Below are 6,621 nucleotides of genomic sequence, written 5' to 3' on the forward strand. Positions count from 1 at the left end.
ATGTGACCACACGCACACAAGAGTACGGCACGGGGCTGGATAGCCAGTAGTTATACATTTAGATTTCACTATACATATTTAGGGAAATCTATGCATTTAGGCGGCTTTGCCGCAGATAAAAATAAATGAAGTCATTTTTGAATTTTTACCAAAGAGTCAATTAGCTTGGGGTCAAGGTTGTAATTTCTCTTGGAGTAAGCGGATCGCGATCCGCTAAACTCGTACTTGTTCTAAGTATAAAACGAGAGGTTGGTGACCTAACTTACGCTTACTCAAAGCGCAAAGCTACGCCGACCCCGCTGCAGAAATCATGTAATATCGAGGCCGTCGTTGAGTCTTTGTGATACAATTTTTGCCATGATGTCCACCAGCTTCACAGAAATCTGGCAGTCTTTGAGCTCGTCTTCAACACGCTTGACTCCGTCACGACCGTGTTATCACTTGATGTCTGACGTGTTTGGCGGTCTGGAGTTCACAATACTCGACTGATTATTTTCTAGGATCTTAGCTGAGGTCCTGACTTGCCTTCCACCACCAGAATCTCACAAAAGAACATTGAATTCACTGCCTACTCAAAGATTCCGATGTATTGCGCCTCGCTATTGACAGTTAAAATAAAAAATGTGAAACTTCTATCTTGGTTTACGGTACTCAAATCGACGAAGTCAGGTATACACCCGTGTAGTCCCCGTTCAGCTTGTCTACAGATGTCATGTTCGAAGTATCTTGCGCAAAAGATATGTTTATTGGCTCAAAACTCACGAATTTTCATCGACTTTGAACTTGGACTAAGCGAAAGAAGTGTCAGGAAGGTCGATGCAATGACATCTATTGAAAAAGCGGAATTCAGAAGCAGCCGATTATCAGAGCTTAAGCTCCCTTCACCATTTATACCGCATCAAATCATTGGGATGAACCAAACACCATCCCCTCCGCTTGACCAGTCATTCTACCCGCCTAATCATTTATAGAATAATCAGAAAACCATAACATTGCAAGATCGATCAAAAAGGTGAACCTCAATAAGAACTTCGTCAAAGCAAATTTTCATCGTTAAGGTTATGACGTCGGATACGCTAACAATTTATTGTGCAGTTTTAGTTTTTGCACCGATAACATTATGCAATCGAATATTTGACGCTTCGGTGCCGGACAATAACATTTTAAAATTTGAAGCGTCGCATGTCGCAGATTATTCAGCTTTACAAATGATAATCTGATGTTTTGAGGTGGCATACAGCTGCAACACGACCATCCAGTTTTCTTTTGTTCAAGTGCTTAATAATAAGCTCTATGTAACTTAAAGCACCTCATCTACATTGAATTGTAAGGTCATAAGACGCCACGGTTTTTGCCACACGAGCAGCTGATAGGAGCATCTCTCGTTTAAGCCTGTCTACAAAATGATACCTTTGACTATCAAATTTTTGTCAGCTGTCCGTGCTGTTGCGTCACGACCAGAATTTAGTGAAAGCACAGACAGGGCTACAAGCTATCAGAGGAAATCAAGTTATATAATGATTAGCCAGGGAGTACAAACGAAACCAGTCTCGAGGTTGTAGGCTGTTGCTGAATCGCGATCGAAGCTAAGAAGTGCTGAAGCAGTTGTTAAATCCACACTCAACTTGTCTTTCTGGAACTAGAAAATATGTTTTGAAACGTGGCATGATCAGGTGAATGTTATACATTGAATGTTAAAGACAAGTAGACGCTTAAAGTCTCGGAAAGATCTTATTTTATACTATTCTAGTCAACTTGTGTATATCCTTTTTTTTCTTTTTTTCCATGAACAACAAGAAAAGAGGAGAGTTTATAGTTTTACCCGCTTCAGCTGCATTCTCTGCAGACGATGGCATAGGCACCCGTTGCAAACTAATAAGCTAATCTTTTCGAGGTCTCTGGTGCCTTACGTTGTCTTGATCTTTATTTAACTGCAGGTCAATTCGTGACGGTGTAGTTGGCATACATGCGTTTTGCTTGTATCATCGGACATTATGCTAAAGTCAGCCTTGGTCGAAACAGCTGCCGTCTGAAGGTGCATGAGTTGAGAACCCTGATATAGTACAGATCTCAATTGTGTGAATTTCATAAAGTCCAGCGCACTAATTGATCTGGCTAACGAACACTGGTATTTAAGCGACATGTCGAAGCATCAATCGGGAAATTTCAGGGACAGAGTTCGTTCTTTCACCGCTTTTGCGACTCAAGCGCAATTTTATCTTTTTAAATATTTGTGCCTTTAACATGCTAATCTGCAGCACAATCTCTGAAGCGCACACACGCATGGCAATCCGAATTCTGTTATATATGACAATCAGGCAATTCTCTTGGTTACCGGGCGTCGGTGCTCAGAGTGTGATGTCAACAAGTCGCTAAATAAGTTGCCAAATATAGTCTTCGCGCATAAAGCCCGCAGTGATGAGTTGTCAAAGCCCCTCGAAATAAAATCGGATGGAGCGTGCTCATTCAGTCAGATGTCGTACCACGTGATCTCCCAGCGGAGCTTGTACCACGAAGACCACGTCGTGCTCTACTAAGCTTTAATCAGTCTCCACTTGATCATGACCTTTGCCGAAGTAAAGACATCGTGACAAGGTCGACAACGTTGCAGCCGCTTGTGTGAAGGAGACGTCAGCTTAACAAGCTCTGTGCTTTTTGTTATTCACCTTGCTCTTTTGCGCCACCCAGCGCTCATGCCGCAGTTGCGCGTCTAGACTTGAAATGTTGAGACCGCGGTCACTCTGACGCTCGTACAAGATCTCCCACGGTTTGCGCACGAGCCGAACAAGCAGCAATATTACTATTTACAATGCTATCAACATTGACACGTGCTGAGTATAGTGACACAAGCGAGAGAGCAACGTTGTCTGGGTTACAGTAACGGGAATTGCCCGCCCGTATAAACGCACTTTCTGAGGAAGAATTAAATTAGTTCACACGCATCACCGCGTATTGCTCACTGTAACGGAAATTGCCCGCCCGTATTCACGCACTTGCGGAGGAATGCCTAAATCAGTTAACACGCTTCACCGCGTGTTGCTCACTTCCGATCTGCTGATTTACGTGGGCGATGGGGAAAGGTGGAGTGACATTTATTATGGCCGATAGGCTTTGAACCTTCCTAAACTGATAGGTGCCTCTCATTCTGATATACGCACTGCATATATTATACATGATTTTTTTTATTTGTAGCTAATATTCATCACACACAAGCATGTGGTCTACACAACATGTGTAATGAACTGACCCCATTACACACCAATCCCAGTCAAAAATGAGTTTACCCATGTTTTCTTGAATCTTTTCAACTCGGAGGCTCGGTTATTCGTAAACCTGGACAAATTAAAGAAGGCTTGCGCCGACGACGAACGCAGAGCAAAATGCACCTCAATTTGAGGATGCGAAGGCGCCTTCGCTACCATCAAACTTGGATAATGCTCCAATTACACGTCGAACACCACTTTCGCACGTTTAGCCAAACTTGGCATCAAACGACCAGCTTGGGTGAATGACCATTCTTATGAATAACCCATTGATATCGTCAGTCGTCTTATGTATTTGCGCTACCGTGAGATTGGTCGTCGTCACAAGTTTTACGACCGATATGTTTAACGAACTAATTTGTCGACTGTGAAGCTTGAGTGATGACTCGAACCGCGTATTTCCAGGCCGTCGGACCGATAACATGTGCTAGCGGAGAGCCACGAAGTCTCATGTACGTACTGTCCATCCAGCACATCAATATTAATTCTGTCTCGACAATCGACACTAGATTCTGGGCATGTGTTCGTGAAGTAAAATCCGTTGATATTCACAATTTGCAAAATGCATATCTCGCTGCAGGTTTTTTAAGTACGCGCTATGCACTTTCGGTTTGCCCATTTAACAGCACAGGATCTGGTTCACTCCAATATCGAAAATGCTCGCGAAGTTCGTGCGGTCATAAGTCGAGTCACGACGAGAGGGAAAGAGAGGAGGGAAAAGGATGGATCCTCAAAACTAATTCCGTCTTTTGGCCCGCATCGAATGCGCGAACGATTTTGAGACAGTCGCGAAGAAGACGACTACGAAGCCCCGTATTCTCGCTCAATGGATAACCCGGACAATTCACCAAGAGCCTCTTTCGACCGCGAACGTTCCTCTCCACCGCCACATTCTCAACATGGTCTTATCGATTTCCTTGTCGATCGATATAAGGGGAGCTTGCCCGAAGAGGGCGCTTCTTCTGCTTCTTTGGTGGCTGCTCCACAGTCTTTATCTTTTTTGGATTGCGATTGACGAAGGTGGAGAAATTCTCTTCTCCGGTAAGCCGGCCGATGATCGAGATTTTTGATCGGGTGTTGGGGGCGCGACAATGCGTGAAGGATACTCGACGGGTCGTTTGAGAAGTTCGCGATCTCGCATAGCGTGATGAAAACTCGCCTTGGAGGTGCAACCGAGAATCGGATTCGGTGATTGCAGCAGGCTCTGTGGGTTCTTTACCCTACTGCGGCTGCTTATGCTGATGATGCGGACCCTCCTGACAAGCGACCTCGCTTTGTTTCAAATGGGCATATTTTCCATAGTAAACACCAACGCGATCAGCAGCCATCTGCTTCTCGTCAACATTCCGAATCCTCGGAATGTTTGATTGATATCGAAGTTCACGCTTATCCTTGCTATTTTTAGAATGATGGTGAGGCGACGATGCCAAAGGTCATTACTTTTGACCCTCGTGCCAAAGCTGTGGCTCTAAAATCATATTCGTATAACCCTGCGTCACATCCAGGTTGGAAGTCGCGTTGTCGCAATGATAGGGCTTGAGGTGCCCTACATAGAACGTTGGAGTGTCCTTAGCCAGCTTGGATTGTCGATCGTGTCTGTCTGTGTATTCTCTTTGTAAATTGTGTGCATTGGCCATTACATTCGCACACGTGTGAACACATTCACACGACTCATGATGACTGATTCAAGGGCGTCCTTGTTCGTGCGCTTCACATTTGCACCATTGATCTTATCAATTTGAGAGGCAACGATTTTCCAAGCTCCCTTATTTACGTCAGAGACACCACCCATTGCACAAAGCGGGTATCGCCATCGCAGGCCATTCATAAAAAATGGTGTAAATCCAGCACATTAATGAGCCAAATTGTTTAAAGCAAACTCTAATTATGATAACAACGACCTTCATTATGCGGGATTTTTCTCACAAAAGCTTCTCAAGACGTCACCGAGCACTCGGTTGGCACGTTCTGTTTGCCCATCGGTCTTCTTGTGTACCGCTGTGAACATATCCAAGCGAGTGCCAAGATTTTGGAACATTTCTTTTCAAGAGCCGCGCGTGAATCGTGTGTCATGATCAGAAACGATGGCGTCTGGCAACCCGTGATTTCAAAAACGTTACAATCTAGCCGAACCTTCGGCATCGATGGAATCGCTACATGGAGGGATGCGAACCATCTTGCTCAGTCTGTCGACGAAGACGAACACTCTAATATGACCACAAGCATTTCGAAGAAACCGAAGACAAAGTCGAGAGTGACTGGCTTCCAACAGTCAAAAGGAACCGAAAGACTTTGCAATTGCACTTGCGTTTGCCGTGCGCTCTTCACGAGTTGACAGACATTGCATGTCTTCACGTGTCGAGCAACCCACGTGAACATGCGGGGCCATCAAAATTGGGCACTGAGAGCCTAGTAGGTTTTCTGACGGCCAAAGTGACCGGCAATCGATGTATCATGCGCCTCGTGCACGATATTAAACTTCATATCATCGTTGTGAAAAACCAGAATCCGTAGCTTGTCACCATGAGCTACTTTATAGTGAAAGAGACCATCCTCCCAGGCATAAAGATGTAATCGTAATTTCGAGCGACCAGGAAGCTTGCCTTGGAATTTCATATCACTCGATGACAGTGCTCAGATCATCAGATCACACTAGGGGACATTTGCAATGACAGTGAGGTGACTAAACTGCATATCGCAAGCTTGCGTGATCCGTGTAGACGACAAATGAAGTTGGGCCCAGGAGGTGAGCGCAACACTTCACCAGAGCAAATTTCTCTGCTAAAACTATCCCTGTCGTGGACAGAGTGGTTCTTATCTGTTGCTTCAGCTGTTGATATCAAAACAACATGACACGATAGTATCCATCCGATTTATCTTTCAATAATGTACAACAGATCGCAAACTTTGAAGCGTTATACACCACGCTCTACGGCTTCGTATCATCTGGAAGAGCAAGCAAAGGTGCTTCCATCAAGTTTTTCTTGATTCGAGTGAATGCTTCATCACAAGTGAATGAACACTCCCACGCTACATCCTTCTTCAGCAAGTTTGATAGCGAGCATACTACGAGTGCAACATGGCGCTTCAGCGCATCGGCGTCTTAGCGCAGACGCTGCGAAGAACGTCTTCGATTACGCGATTCGCCCTTTCGGTTCGACCATCGATCTGCGGATGACCCGCTGTCGAAATATCCAACTTGGTGCCAAGCACCTTGAAGATAGTCGACCAAAATTAACCCATGAAACGGGGGTCTCTATCAGAGACAATCGACTCTGGGAGTCCGTTTCGTCAGAAAAGACGATCCACGAACAGCGTTGCTGTACCGACTCCGTCGATGGTGTCTGGCACCGCCGCC

This window comes from Plasmopara halstedii, assembly GCF_900000015.1.
Source record: "Plasmopara halstedii genome assembly, contig: Scaffold_430, whole genome shotgun sequence".
NCBI classification, from domain to species: domain Eukaryota; phylum Oomycota; class Peronosporomycetes; order Peronosporales; family Peronosporaceae; genus Plasmopara; species Plasmopara halstedii.